The sequence below is a fragment of the Trichomycterus rosablanca genome, unplaced genomic scaffold, assembly GCF_030014385.1.
Source record: "Trichomycterus rosablanca isolate fTriRos1 unplaced genomic scaffold, fTriRos1.hap1 scaffold_147, whole genome shotgun sequence".
NCBI lineage: Eukaryota > Metazoa > Chordata > Actinopteri > Siluriformes > Trichomycteridae > Trichomycterus > Trichomycterus rosablanca.
Genome location: NW_026946975.1, coordinates 61,342 through 76,171, shown reverse-complemented (window position 1 = coordinate 76,171; position 14,830 = coordinate 61,342). Strand labels below are relative to the sequence as shown.

The window sequence follows — 14,830 nt, the reverse complement described above, 5'->3', positions numbered from 1 at the left end:
GTTTATTTCTTTTAATGTTGATGATTATAACTGACAACTAATGAAAACCCCAAATTCAGTATCTCAGAAAATTAGAATATTGTGACAAGGTACAATATTGAAGACACCTGGTGCCACACTCTAATCAGCTAATTAACTCAAAACACATGCAATAGTCTTTAAATGGTCTCTCAGTCTAGTTCTGTAGGCTACACAATCATGGGGAAGACTGCTGACTTGACAGTTGTCCAAAAGACGACCATTGACACCTTGAACAAGGAGGGCAAGACACAAAAGGTCATTGCTAAAGAGGCTGGCTGTTCACAGAGATCTGTGTCCAAGCACAGTAATAGAGAGGCGAAGGGAAGGAAAATATGTGGTAGAAAAAAGTGTACAAGCAATAGGGATAACCGCACCCTGGAGAGGATTGTGAAACAAATCCCATTCAAAAATGTGGGGCAGATTCACAAAGAGTGGACTACAGCTGGAGTCAGTACTTCAAGAACCACCACGCACAGATGTATGCAAGACATGGGTTTCAGCTGTTGCATTCCTTGTGTCAAGCCACTCTTGAACAAGAGACAGCGTCAGAAGCGTCTCGCCTGGGCTAAAGACAAAAAGGACTGCTGAGTGGTCCAAATTTATGTTCTCTGATGAAAGTAAATTTTGCATTACCTTTGGAAATCAAGGTCCCAGAGTCTGGAGGAAGAGAGGAGAGGCACTGCTGGTGTTGGTCCACTGTGTTTTCTGAGGTCCAAGGTCAACGCAGCCGTCTACCAGGAAGTTTTAGAGCACTTCATGCTTCCTGCTGCTGACCAACTTTATGGAAATGCAGATTTCATTTTCCAACAGGACTTGGCACCTGCACACAGTGACAAAGCTACCAGTACCTGGTTTAAGGACCATGGTATCCCTGTTCTTAATTGGCCAGCAAACTCGGAGAATACGAGCATCGATCCAGTTACCTCTCGCATGCTAAGCGAGTGCGATACCATTCGAGCTAATTCCCCTTACGATGAACCCCCTTTAGTCTTTTGTAAATTGTAATGTACTAACAGAGCGTTGATGCTGCATCATAAAGTGAGGGTGCAACGTGTTTAAGCTCACATACTCTTTTCTGTATTATGCCTTGCTTTTAAACCATCACAGACTCCGTTTATCGCAGCCTTAAGGACAAACTAAACCCAATCAAAACTGTCTTTGTACAACTGATAGACTGACTTAAGGGGATGTCGTGAGTTTCAGCTGTTCATCTTTTATGAAGCAGTTTCACCAAATGAAAAACCGCTGCTTTAACAAAAAGTCGTTTTAGATAAAACTCAGAGACATTTCAAAATTGGAGAATTATAAGTTATTGTGTGTTTGTGTAGCCCAATTAAAAATTGGAGATTACTAATATTTTGTTTATGTTAATTTATAACTAGTAAATAAGTTGTTCTTATTTGTTCTGTAAATAATGTTCTGGTTGTTTTATGCTGTTTAAAGTATAGTGTATGTATAGCCCTCCCTTGATTTATTTTTAAGCCAATCAGCATGAACTGTCACAGGTCGGGAAAAGAGCGGGAGAAAGTGGGTGGAAAAAGAAGAAAAAAGTGGAGAAAATAGCGTGATGTGAAACAAGTGTCATGTAAGCGGGTAAAACACCTGTTTAGGATTTATCTCTCTTGATGCGTAAAGACAAACGGACAGTGAGTTTTATATTAACATCTTGCAGTCGATTAGTGACATTGTTTATGCTGTATGCCTGACAAAATGAGAAAATCCAGGAAATCACATTGTAGGATTTTTAAAGAATTTATTTGTAAATTATGGTGGAAAATAAGTATTTGGTCAATAACAAACAAGCAAGATTTCTGGCTCTCACAGACCTGTAACTTTTTCTTTAAGAAGCTCTTCTGTCCTCCACTCATTACCTGTATTAATGGCACCTGTTTGACCTCGTTATCTGTATAAAAGACACCTGTCCACAGCCTCAAACAGTCAGACTCCAAACTCAACCATGGCCAAGACCAAAGAGCTGTCGAAGGACACCAGGAAGAAAATTGTAGACCTGCACCAGGCTGGGAAGAGTGAATCTACAATAGGCAAGCAGGTTGGTGTGAATAAATAAACTGTGGGAGCAATTGTAAGAAAATGGAAGACATACAAGACCATTGATAATCTCCCTTGGGGTCAAGATCTCATCCCGTGGGGTCAAAATGATCATGAGAACGGTGAGCAAAAATCCCAGAACTACACGGAGGGACCTGATGAATGACCTGCAGAGAGCTGGGACCAAAGTAAAAAGGCTACCATCAGTAACACACTACGCCGAGAGGGACTCAAATCCTGCAGTGCCAGGCATGTCCCCCTGCTTAAGCCAGTACATGTCCAGACCCGTCTGAAGTTTGCCAGAGAGCATATGGATGATCCAGAAGAGGATTGGGAGAATATCATGTGGTCAGATGAAACCAAAATGGAACTTTTTGGTAAAAACTCAACTCGTCATGTTTGGAGGAAGAAGAAGAACCCAAGAACACCATACCTACTGTGAAGCATGGGGGTGGAAACATCATGCTTTGGGGCTGTTTTTCTGCAAAGGGGACAGGACGACTGATCCGTGTTAAGGGAAGAATGAACGGGGCCATGTATCGTGAGATTTTAAGCCAAAACCTCCTTCCATCAGTGAGAGCATTGAAGATGGAACGTGGCTGGGTCTTCCAGCATGACAATGATCCCAAACACACCGCTCGGGCAACGAAGGAGTGGCTCCGTAAAAAGCATTTCAAGGTCCTGGAGTGGCCTAGCCAGTCTCCAGACCTCAACCCCATAGAAAATTTGTGGAGCCCGTGTTGCCCAGCGACAGCCCCAAAACATCACTGCTCTAGAGGAGATCTGCATGGAGGAATGGGCCAAAATACCAGCTACAGTGTGTGCAAACCTGGTGAAGACTTACAGGAAACGTTTGACCTCTGTCATTGCCAACAAAGGTTATGTTACAAAGTATTGAGTTGAACTTTTGTTATTGACCAAATACTTATTTTCCACCATAATTTACAAATAAATTCTTTAAAAATCCTACAATGTGATTTCCTGGATTTTTTTTCTCATTTTGTCTCTCATAGTTGAAGTGTACCTATAATGAAAATTACAGACCTCTCTCATCTTTCTAAGTAGGAGAACCTGCACAATCAGTGGCTGACTAAATACTTTTTGACCCCACTGTATATATAGGGTAATTGAAGTTTTTTCAGTTTAAATAAGAGTATAGCTTAAATATAAAATAACCGTAAGTTCTGATAAGTAGTGTCCCTTTTAAATCCTTACATTACCACAAAGAAAGAGATTTCTTAAACAAATAAAAGAAGTCAGGGAGCGCTTTCCAAATACAGCCAGGGTTGCTAGGGGGCGCTACATTTTAAATGTCAATTTAAACAAGTCAAAAAAGGTTTTAAACCAAACGATTTGAGTAAAAATAGAGCATAACTGTCACTGTAGAACTTACAGACTGACCTAATGTTTGATGCAGCATTTCAGTGAGCAACGACTTTCATGTTATGTGTTGCCTTTAAGTGATCATAATGTTTCGGCATTGGAGAATGTGGGCATCGATCCCACTACCTCTCGCATGCTAAGCGAGCGCTCTACCATTTGAGCTAATTCCCCTTACACAGAACCATCCTTTAGGATTTGTAAATTGAAATATACTAACAGAGTGTTGATGCTGCATTATAAAGTGAGGGTGCAACGTGTTTAAGCTCACGTACTCTTTTCTGTATTACGCGTTGTTTTTAAACCATCACAGACTCAGTTTATTTAAAACGTTGATCTTAGCCTTTAGGACGAACAATGTGAGGTCTTTTTTGAAGTGCATTTTTCTTTGATTTTGTTGGACCTGTAGGAGATTGTCCTGTTCTTGTTGCAGCTCTGCTGGAGGGTTATTTTCTTGGTGTTTGTGGTGGTGGTGGTGGTCTTTGTTCCCATTTTGGTTTATTTAGTATATGATGTACTTTACATCCATTTAAATAATGTGAACATTTCCATTTTTGTCATAAAATACTGCTGTAACAATGTAAATGGACGCTGAATAAACATACTTAAATGGATATTTAAGTATTTAAGTACATATTTAAAAGGATGTAAAGTACATCATATACTAAATAAACCAAAATGGGAACAAAGACCCCACCACCACCACCACCACAAACACCAACAAAATAACCCTCCAGCAGAGCTGCAACAATAAACAGAGCAAGATCAGGATGAATACATGATTCAGTTTCTCAGATTTTCAGTGATCAAAAGCCTGGGTCCTGGCATCCACGTGGATGTTACTTTGACACGTACCACCTACCTCAGCATTGTTGCAGACCATGTACACCCTTTGATGAAAACTGTATTCCCTGATGGTTGTGTCCTCTAAAGAAGTAGGTTTGTTTAAATCATGAGCTGTCAGAAGTGGGATTCGAACCCATAAACTGCTTAATCTTTTCACATTATCATGTATTGTAAATGTACTGACTGTAACCCATTTGCTGCACTGTACACTTTGTCACTAGGCTGTAAACCAAAAATCAGTAGAAAGGGAGCCCCATATGAGATCTCCAACTGACCAAATAATGATTTTGGGTGGATCATTGTTAAGTGCTCTTTTCTCTAGTCTGAGTGTATTAGGTACAGCCTTCTTGTTGGGTTTTTAACTGACTGGATTATTTATTAAGATTAATAATTATTCATTAAGAACTCAAACCCTGTTTGTGCTCGTTGTAGGCTATTCAATTGTCCACTAGATGACATAATATGAATACAGTTAGAAAGTAAAACGATGTCTGTTTCGAGCAAAGTTTCATCGCATGCTGACCTGTGTGGAATACAACTGATGTATGTAGCACTAAGAAGTGTTTCTTAAGGGTTCTTTTAGGTGTTCTTGGTAGAACTGTTTCTACTTGAAGAACCATTTAGGATAATTTAAGGTTCTTTGCTAACTCAATTTGATTTTTATAGATTTTTTTTATTTTGCCACATATAAATGCACATAACATTTTAATGAAAAGCAACGCATAATATAGAAAAGAGTACGTGAGCTTAAACATGTTGCACTCACTTTATAATGCAGCATTAACACTCTGTTAGTACATTACAATTTACAAAGGGTAAAGGAAAGTTTTGTGTAAGGGGAATTAGCTCAAATGGTAGAGCGCTCGCTTAGACATTTCTGTAATTTCTACAGTTATTAACCACATACCACACAGTAAAATACTGTAAATAGTTTTTACAGTACATAACAGTATTTTCCACTGCATCATGACAATTTTGCCTGATGCCAAATACTGAATACAGAGATTTACTGTATTTTTTACATTGAGGTAAATTACTGTAATTACCTTTGGCGCCAAACAATTTTATTGACAAGATTCAACCTAATTTTCAGCTGTGAGAGTTTTAAACTGACATTGTTTGCCTAACGGTTCAGCTTCGGAACCACCACATTATCTCAGGTTTTGCGGGAAGGAGTTTAGGAGAGGCGCGCACACAGAAACAGTTTGGCTATGATGGATGGAGCCGCAGTGGAGCAGCAGAGGTGCTGACCCTCGAAGAGGATTTTTTACACCAAAACTGGGAACCAGCAATAAATAAAGGTAAAGAGTCTACGACAGTTAGGACAATAAATTAACACTAGTCACGGTTATCGGGTCTGTTGTGCACTATAGGAGCGTTAGCATTAGTTGTCGGCAACTTTTTTCCAAAGTAAAACAAGTAAACGTTCCATTTTACAAATGTCTGAGTTTTATGTTTAAAAGCTAAGTTAGTCAGGTTAGGTGAAATTTATGACACGACAGCGCTAGCATAGTAGCTAATCTCCTGCGACGCTGTAAACTGTGACATCGTTTAACAGTCGCCACAGGATCCTTACAAAACATTGTATTTTTTAGAAAGATTAGATTTATTTTGAGGATACTGTATTGAATTGCATAGAAGTGTTAAAGATGATCTTTCTGTGATTACAGGTGAACAATGCTGAATGGATTGTTAAGGGGAAAGAACAAAGCAGGTTGCAGGTTAAGAAGTGGTTTACCTCGCTGCGTTTGCTACCCAGGATCTACCTAGGAACACGCTTCATTTCATGTTCAGTCGGGTATGTGAGTCGACAGTGTTGAGTGGAGTTTTATACCAAAACTACTGTGTTTCTGTAACCCTGCATTTCTGAAGCTCTTGTGTTATTTCTAATGTAACTTTATCTAGATTCATTGTTTATTGTTGTACTATGCATTCAATACTGAATAATTTAACAGTAAAAGTGTTTTTCTGTAATATGAATTAACATGAATTTTGTACATGTTAAGTTAATGCACATTGTGTTATTTTAAATGTGTTGTTTTAAATGTATGTTGAAAGTTGCATGGATTAAAGTAAGAATGTTTTTAAGGAAATTCTGTACTTGTACACGTTTTTGTTGAAAGTTTTTTAAGCATTTGCAGTGATTTAAATAAAGAATTTGATATGTTGCAATAATTGTCTGTGTGGATTAAATAACAGTATTGCGTAAGTTGTGAGTATGCGGTCGTGACTTTCCTGAAGCTCCAGCCCCATTTCTGTCTCTTGACTGAGGAGAGAATAGAAACCTTCGAAGCACGGCATACAAAAGGACAGTGCCGTGATCCAGATCCGAACCGGGGTTGCTGCGGCCACAACGCGGAGTACTAACCACTATACGATCACGGCTTACCAGCAGTCTGCCACTGGTGGCTCACATTGGCTGCCCCCGATAGACTGCAGTCATAGTTCCAACAGAACAATGTGCTTGAGCTGCAGCAACAAGGCGCCGAAGAAGTAATAGGCAAAGTTTTGCTCAAGTCCAATTCCCATACCGGGAGTCGAACCCAGGCCGCCTGGGTAAAAAACAGGAATACTGACTGATAGACCATATGGGAAACTGCAAGGCTCAGTGTCGGCTGGTGCCAGCATCAGCCACTTCTTTCCGCTCTGACAAGTCTTTGTCACCTTGACAAGACCTGCATTGTTGGACCTGGGGTACAGAGAATGTGCAACGTAAGTAAGGAGTTAGAGAGACAAAAAAAAAGGCATAAGGTAACCGAACAGCTGAACTGTTTTCTCCAGAGTTTTTTGGTCTATTGTATTAAATTGTGACATAATAGTCATGTTATTTCTAGGTGTCTGTAGGGGCGGCATGGTTTCATCGTTTGACTGAGTGGCGTTGATGGTCAGTCTAATAGTTTTTATTTTTTCACAGAAGAAATGAGCAAATTCATTACATTTCTCTGTGGACAGAAGTTCTGGCGTGATCTGGGAGGATTTGTAAGCTTGTCGACCACGTTGAATAGAGTGCGGGTGTTGTTGATGTTCCTGTTAATGATCTTAGAGAAGTGCAGCTGTCTAGCCCTGCCTAACTCCGAGTTAAAACTACAAAGGCTTTGCTTATAGAGATCATAGTGGATTTGAAGTTTAGTTTTCCTCCACTTACGTTCAGCTCTCCTGCATTCTCTTTTCAGAGCTATTACCATCATTGTGTTACGCCATGGTGCTTTCTGTTTGCTCAACGTTTTCATGACTTTTACCGGGGCAACCACATCCATGACAGTCAATATTTTCACGTTAAAGTTATCCAGGAGTTCATCAACTGACTCTGCAATTAAAGTTGGTGATATAGCTATGGCCTCCATAAACTGAGAACTAGTACTTTCATTTATGCACCTTTTCTTAACAGAAACAGTGCTAGTTTGAGCATCTGAAGTGATCAGCATTTCAAAGAAGACACAAAAATGATCAGAGAGGGCTAAGTCATTGACCATAACAGAAGAAATGATTAGACCTTTAGTAATAACTAGATCCAGAGTGTGCCCTCGAGTATGTGTAGGCCCTTTCTCATGTTGCAATAGACCAAACGTGTCAAAAAGTCCAAGAAGTTCTTTGGTGTTATTGTCCTTGTTAGTATCTAAGTGGATGTTACAATCCCCAGTTATGATGAAAAAGCTGTACTCAGTGGAGATAACTGACAGTAGTTCAGTAAATTCATCTATAAAATGTGCAGAGTACCTTGGAGTTTTATAAATGGTTAAAAATAAAATTTTGGGAGTACCCTTCAAAATAAAAAATACATAAAATTGCCAAGCACAGTCTCTTTGCACTGGAATACATCTTTAAATAAGGCAGCTACTCCTTCACCTTTCCTACCACTTCGACACACATTCATAGAACTGAAGTTTGCTGGTGCTGTTTCGTTAAGAACAGTGGCACTGCTGCCTTCTGCTAACCATGTTTCAGTTAGAAACAGAAAATCTAAACTGTAAGATAGAATTATGTCATTCACTAAAAATGATTTGTTGGCTAGATATCTAATATTAAGCAGAGCTAGCTTTAAAGGAACCACAGGAGCCCCTGAGGCAGCCCAAGGTTGTCGTGGTACAGGTAAGAGGTTAGACTGGTTGGTGCCCTGGGCTTTTTGGGTGAAACCTGTGGACTGGCTGAGATGGAGTGTGAGAATTTAGTCCCAACACACACCAGTTTCTCCATTTTCTCTGTGAAATCCATATGTGGAGGTGATGTTGTTGAGAGAGAGAAGTTGGAGGATGACTGTGATGTCTCTGCTGTTGACTGCTGTGTCACTGCCTGATGATGAAGGTCGTAATAGCTTTCGTCAAGAGTCAGAAACTCAGCCTGAGCTGTGTTCTCCAGTGATGGGGATTGTATGTTTGATGGTCCTTCATGGTTAAAGGCAGGTGAGGGAGGTTGAGGATGCACGTATTGTGTCGAGTCAGTCCAAGAAGCAGATGGGTGGCGAAGAGCAAAATGGAGGTTGTCCTTTAGTGCCTTCACTCCAGTCTTGCTTAGGTGGGTGCCATCTGTGTAAAAAAATTCTCTGCGCCCCCAGAATAGATTAAAATTGTCAATATAATCCATACCTTTCAAACTGCAGGTTCTGCTTAGCCACGTGTTGAGGTTGAGTAGCCGTGAAAACATATTAGATCCTCGGGCTGGGAGAGGTCCACTGATGAACTTCTGAGCAGTCAGCTTCTCAAGTGTATTGAACAGTTCAGTGAAGTTGTTCTTTAAGATTTCTGACTCCTCTCTGCGGATGTCACTTCTGCCCACGTGCAGAATAATTCGGTCGATCGCTCCATGCTGGGAGAGAATGTTGGGAAGTTCCTCATTTAATTCCGAGACAGTCACATTCGGGAGACAGCATGTTAGCATTGATCTGCTGCCTATATTCTTAATGTCCACAAAATGTTTCTGATCTCCAAATCACTCCTGTTGTGTTTTCTGGTGTTCATGCTCTCAGATTACTTTGACATTACATGAAAGCAAACAGTGGACGGTTTTGTTCATACACATTTAGTCATTGCTTAGTCTCCGATATGCTCACCCATGATCCGTCTGCTACAAACCCATACAGGTGCCTGTAGAGTAAAGAAAAGGGAAAAAAAACAGTTTGACATGAGGAATTGTTGTTATAGCTATAAAAAATTTATGATTGTATTTGGTTAAAAGTTCTTTACACACCAATTACTAACCTAGTGTCTTTGATGTTATTAGCAAAATGCAACGATGATTCATTGCAACATGTGATCTGGCCTATATGCTAACACAGACTCTTAGGTCCATTTAGGTCTATCCTTATGTGTTCTGACTGACCTGGACTTAGTTCCTAAGGATCTCTGAAAACCAGTTGTGCTCCAGGATCATCTCGAGGCTGGGTCGCTTATTCGGATCCTTGGCCAGGCAGCGTCTTATCAGATGACAGCAGGCTGTGCGTGCAGTGATCGGGTCGTTACAATATTGTAATAGAAACTATTTAACATCACTTTAAAAAAAAAACGATAAGAGACATGCTTCTTATGTTTCTGCATTTTCTTACCCTTAGACACACCAGCTTTGAAGATCAGATGTCCAGCAGCGATCTCCCTCTCATTCCAGAATGGCAGCTCTCCACACACTAAAACAAACAAAAGGACGCCCAGGCTCCACACCGTTGCAGCGCAACCATGATACCTACCTTCCTCGATCCATTCAGGTGGGGCGTATAGTATGGTGCCTGAATAAAAGTGCGAGAAACGGTTCACACACACGGCTTTCCTATGCGATCGCTGTCATCTGTGTTTCATAGCTACTGACCTCCGAGGTACAATTACCTGCAAAACGTCTGTAGGGGGTCGACTTGAGCAAGTCCCCACAGCCAAAGTCTATGAGCTTGACCTCTAACGTGTCGAAACTGACCAGAAGGTTCTGCTCCTTGATATCCCGATGGAGAACCCCGCGATCACGGCAATGACGGGCGGCGAGAACCACCTGCCACATGATGACCTGAGCCAGACGTTCGGGAAGTGAGCCGTTCCTGCGGTATTCGAAGAGGTCCATGCAGCGGGCGGGTCGCTCCAGGATCAAGACGTAGCACTCGGGCATGTCGAACCATTCCAGGAGCTCCAGGACGTGTTCGCAGCGAGGTGGCTCGCATCAACGCCACCTCTACAGGGAGACCGTTCTTCTCACCAGGCTAACATTTGAGCAGACATGGTTAGCATGGGGTTGGAATCGATAGTCAATAGGCAGAGTGGCGGTTACATTCGATGCTATTTTGCATTTTAATGCATCATGTCATTTATAAAATAAGGTTTTTTTTTTAATGGCTGTTGCATCTTTGCAATATTTCACAAGTGAAACAAATGTAACTCACAATGGTGATGAATCTGTCACAGCCACTCTTCAGCACAATCTTAATAGCAACCTATTAAAACATGCAAAACAAAACTATTAAAATCAGGAACGAATATTAAGGGAACGTACTTTTGGCAAACAGTAACCAAAAGGGCCGTTCGCTTTTTAACTCCAAGTTTGATGACATGCGTAGTCATTGTGGATCTTAAGATCAAAGCAGCTTTGTAATGATCGACAATTCTCGTGTCACTCTGAGCAGAGCCGAGTAAATATCTCACCTGTTTTCCATCGGCCTTACGAAGTCCTGCAAACACAGAACCGCAGCCTCCTTTCCCCAGAAGCTTTCCGACTCCGTACAGGCTATCGAAGCACTCTGTAAAACAGGACGTGTTGTTAATCTGATAGAAACTTTTCAGTAAAAGTAAAAAACTCAATAAAAAACTCACGAGCAGCATGATTTAAGCTCTAGAAAATATTTGTTCTATGAAAGGTGTGAGGCTGGACAGACCTTTGGAAGGAGCGCTGCCTCTCTGGACCGAGTGCTTTCCTGTAGTCGTGCTCTTCTCACCAGCTGTTGTTCACACAAATGTCATTTAATCGCTGTTATTAAATGATCTCTAACACATCAGATGTACAACAAGTGTACAGAGCTTTACAGAGTCATACGTTACAAATGTTTTATCATGAAATCATACCAGTTCACAATATCATTGAATGGTTCAGTAAAGCTCTGGCTGACCTGTGTAAATGGAGTCGCTGGAGGAAGTGCTGGTGCTCAGTTCCACCGGGCTCTCTTCGATGTGTGAGGTCCCTCCAACTGTACCTTCAACGCTCTCGACTTAAAAGACGTGTTTTGTGTTAGTATCAGCGTTTTACATCGACTTTCAAACAATCACAGAGTGAGTCTTTCCTAGAAAATTGTTCTAAATCAAACCTGAACTGGATTATTTTCTAAATCACTGCAATCATTCACTCAAAACCTTTCACCTAGTAAATTTAGCTCTGACTAAAAAAATAGTTTTCTAGTCGACTTGCTGTAGTGTGTACTTACCACTGCTCGTTATCTGTATAAAAGACACCTGTCCACAGCCTTAAACAGTCAGACTCCAAACTCAACCATGGCCAAGACCAAAGAGCTGTCGAAGGACACCAGGAAGAAAATTGTAGACCTGCACCAGGCTGGGAAGAGTAAATCTACAATAGGCAAGCAGGTTGGTGTGAATAAATCAACTGTGGGAACAATTGTAAGAAAATGGAAGACATACAAGACCATTGATAATCTCCCTTGGGGTCAAGATCTCATCCCGTGGGGTCAAAATGATCATGAGAACGGTGAGCAAAAATCCCAGAACTACACGGAGGGACCTGATGAATGACCTGCAGAGAGCTGGGACCAAAGTAACAAAGGCTACCATCAGTAACACACTACGCCGAGAGGGACTCAAATCCTGCAGTGCCAGGCGTGTCCCCCTGCTTAAGCCAGTACATGTCCAGGCCCGTCTGAAGTTTGCCAGAGAGCAAATGGATGATCCAGAAGAGGATTGGGAGAATATCATGTGGTCAGATGAAACCAAAATGGAACTTTTTGGTAAAAACTCAACTCGCCGTGTTTGGAGGAAGAAGAAAAACCCAAGAACACCATACCTACTGTGAAGCATGGGGGTGGAAACATCATGCTTTGGGGCTGTTTTTCTGCAAAGGGGACAGGACGACTGATCCATGTTAAGGGAAGAATGAACGGGGCCATGTATTGTGAGATTTTAAGCCAAAACCTCCTTCCATCAGTGAGAGCATTGAAGATGGAACGTGGCTGGGTCTTCCAGCATGACAATTATCCCAAACACACCGCTCGGGAAACGAAGGAGTGGCTCCGTAAAAAGCATTTCAAGGTCCTGGAGTGGCCTAGCCAGTCTCCAGACCTCAACCCCATAGAAAATTTGTGGAGGGAGTTGAAAGTCCGTGTTGCCCAGCGACAGCCCCAAAATATCACTGCTCTAGAGGAGATCTGCATGGAGGAATGGGCCAAAATACCAGCTACAGTGTGTGCAAACCTGGTGAAGACTTACAGGAAACGTTTGACCTCTGTCATTGCCAACAAAGGTTATGTTACAAGGTATTGAGTTGAACTTTTGTTATTGACCAAATACTTATTTTCCACCATAATTTACAAATAAATTATTTAAAAATCCTACCATGTGATTTCCTGGATTTTTTTTTCTCATTTTGTCTCTCATAGTTGAAGTGTAGCTATGATGAAAATTACAGACCTCTCTCATCTTTCTAAGTAGGAGAACTTGCACGATCAGTGGCTGACTAAATACTTTTTGGCCCCACTGTAGCTTTCGTCAAGAGTCAGAAACTCAGCCTGAGCTGTGTTCTCCAGTGATGGGGATTGTATGTTTGATGGTCCTTCTTGGTTGAAGGCAGGTGAGGGAGGTTGAGGATGCACGTATTGTGTCGAGTCAGTCCAAGAAGCAGATGGGTGGCGAAGAGCAAAATGGAGGTTGTCCTTTAGTGCCTTCACTCCAGTCTTTCTTAGGTGGGTGCCATCTGGGTAAAAAAATTCTCTGCGCCCCCAGAATAGATTAAAATTGTCAATATAATCCATACCTTTCAAACTGCAGGTTCTGCTTAGCCACGTGTTGAGGTTGAGTAGCCGTGAAAACATATTAGATCCTCGGGCTGGGAGAGGCCCACTGATGAACTTCTGAGCAGTCAGCTTCTCAAGTGTATTAAACAGTTCAGTGAAGTTGTTCTTTAAGATTTCTGACTCCTCTCTGCGGATGTCACTTCTGCCCACGTGCAGAATAATTCGGTCGATCGCTCCATGCTGGGAGAGAATGTTGGGAAGTTCCTCATTTAATTCCGTGACAGTCACGTTCGGGAGACAGCACGTTCGGGAGACAGCATTGATCTGCTGCCTATATTCTTGATGGCAGAGTCACAGACGATCAGAGTTTTCGGAGCGTTCTCTGCGTCAGGCGAGGGCCTCTGCTTAATTAGCCTCGTGTTTTAGCTAGCCCGCTTTGAGACCCCTTTTATAGTCAGCTTCGCTGGTTTTGATTCGTTACCATTACCACTGGGGATAACCTCGATCAGATTTCTGAGCGGTTCAAAACGATTCAGCAAAGGGATCGGTTTTTGTTGCGACCCTGCTATTTTCCCACGGGGTGCAATTGTGCTAGCTTTTGGAATAGTTTTAGCTTTCCGAGCCCATGATGAACAGTCTGGCATGGAAGACATTAAGACAGCCACCTGCTGCTTTTGTGCTTTTGGTTTTGCTCCAAGTTTGTGCCACCGACTTATTCTCTCACATGGCTCGTTTCTGTTCCCCTGTTTTGATTGACTTCTGTCAAGCTTCGGGAAGTCTGTTAAGCTGTCTAGCCTTAGTTTAGCTGGTTGTTCTGTGTTAGATTTTGACTCACCCTCGAGTGATCTGAAACCATTTCTCCTACCCGTTCCAGGTAGGATTGTGAGCATTTTTGTCTCCAGCACAGCAATTTTCCATAGGAGTCTGTAGCAGTTGGAGCAGCACGAAGAACCCGCTGTAGTGATAGGAGCCATGGTAGTCCTGATAACTGTGCCCGAGTTTAGTCTGACGGCTAGTGGAAAACTCCGTTAACTAAATGTCTAGTTTAATGTATTTCTGTATTGTATTTCTGTAATTCTGTGCCTTTCCAGCCGATCTATTGTCGGTGTCTGCTGATTGAGCTCTATATTTTAGAAATAAAAGATAAAAAATGACTAAAATAACTAAAAACTAAAAGCAAGCAGAGAGCAGACAGAAAGCGTGCAGCCAGAGCGAGCGTCAAAATGACTTTTTCAGACCCAGCAACACCTTTAGACACAACCTGCTTTATCCCAAGGACTTCACACCAATTGGTCAGCCACCTATAAAGCATGTCCCTCGTAGTCAGTTTAACCCCAATTCACACCTGGCAGGGTGGGGCAACGACTCTCAAATGAGTCACACCTTACTTTCCTTGATTTAACTTGAATTATTTTTTTTTCAATATTTTCATTATTCATTGATAAAGATTTCAGTTTATAATATTTTATCACTTATGTGACGAGTTGCTTGTTCATTTCTTTTTCTGTTGTTTAGCCTGTACAGAACCATGAGAGATCTTTGGACAGACATAAGTAGTGCCAGTTCTAAACAACAGTGATGTGCTGGGGAGTTGCACAGTCTTCTATT

The 14,830-nt window shown here is 41.6% G+C and overlaps 1 non-coding gene and 1 pseudogene across 1 annotated transcript; both read right to left on the bottom strand.

Annotated features, from left to right (window-relative positions):
- Positions 1–3,551: 3,551 nt before the first annotated feature.
- Positions 3,552–3,624, bottom strand: trnaa-agc (transfer RNA alanine (anticodon AGC)). Its single transcript has one exon. It is a non-coding gene; the product is annotated as a tRNA-Ala (tRNA).
- Positions 3,625–9,618: 5,994 nt separating this feature from the next.
- On the bottom strand, positions 9,619–14,196 carry LOC134305832 (serine/threonine-protein kinase pim-1-like; annotated as a pseudogene).
- Positions 14,197–14,830: the final 634 nt, after the last annotated feature.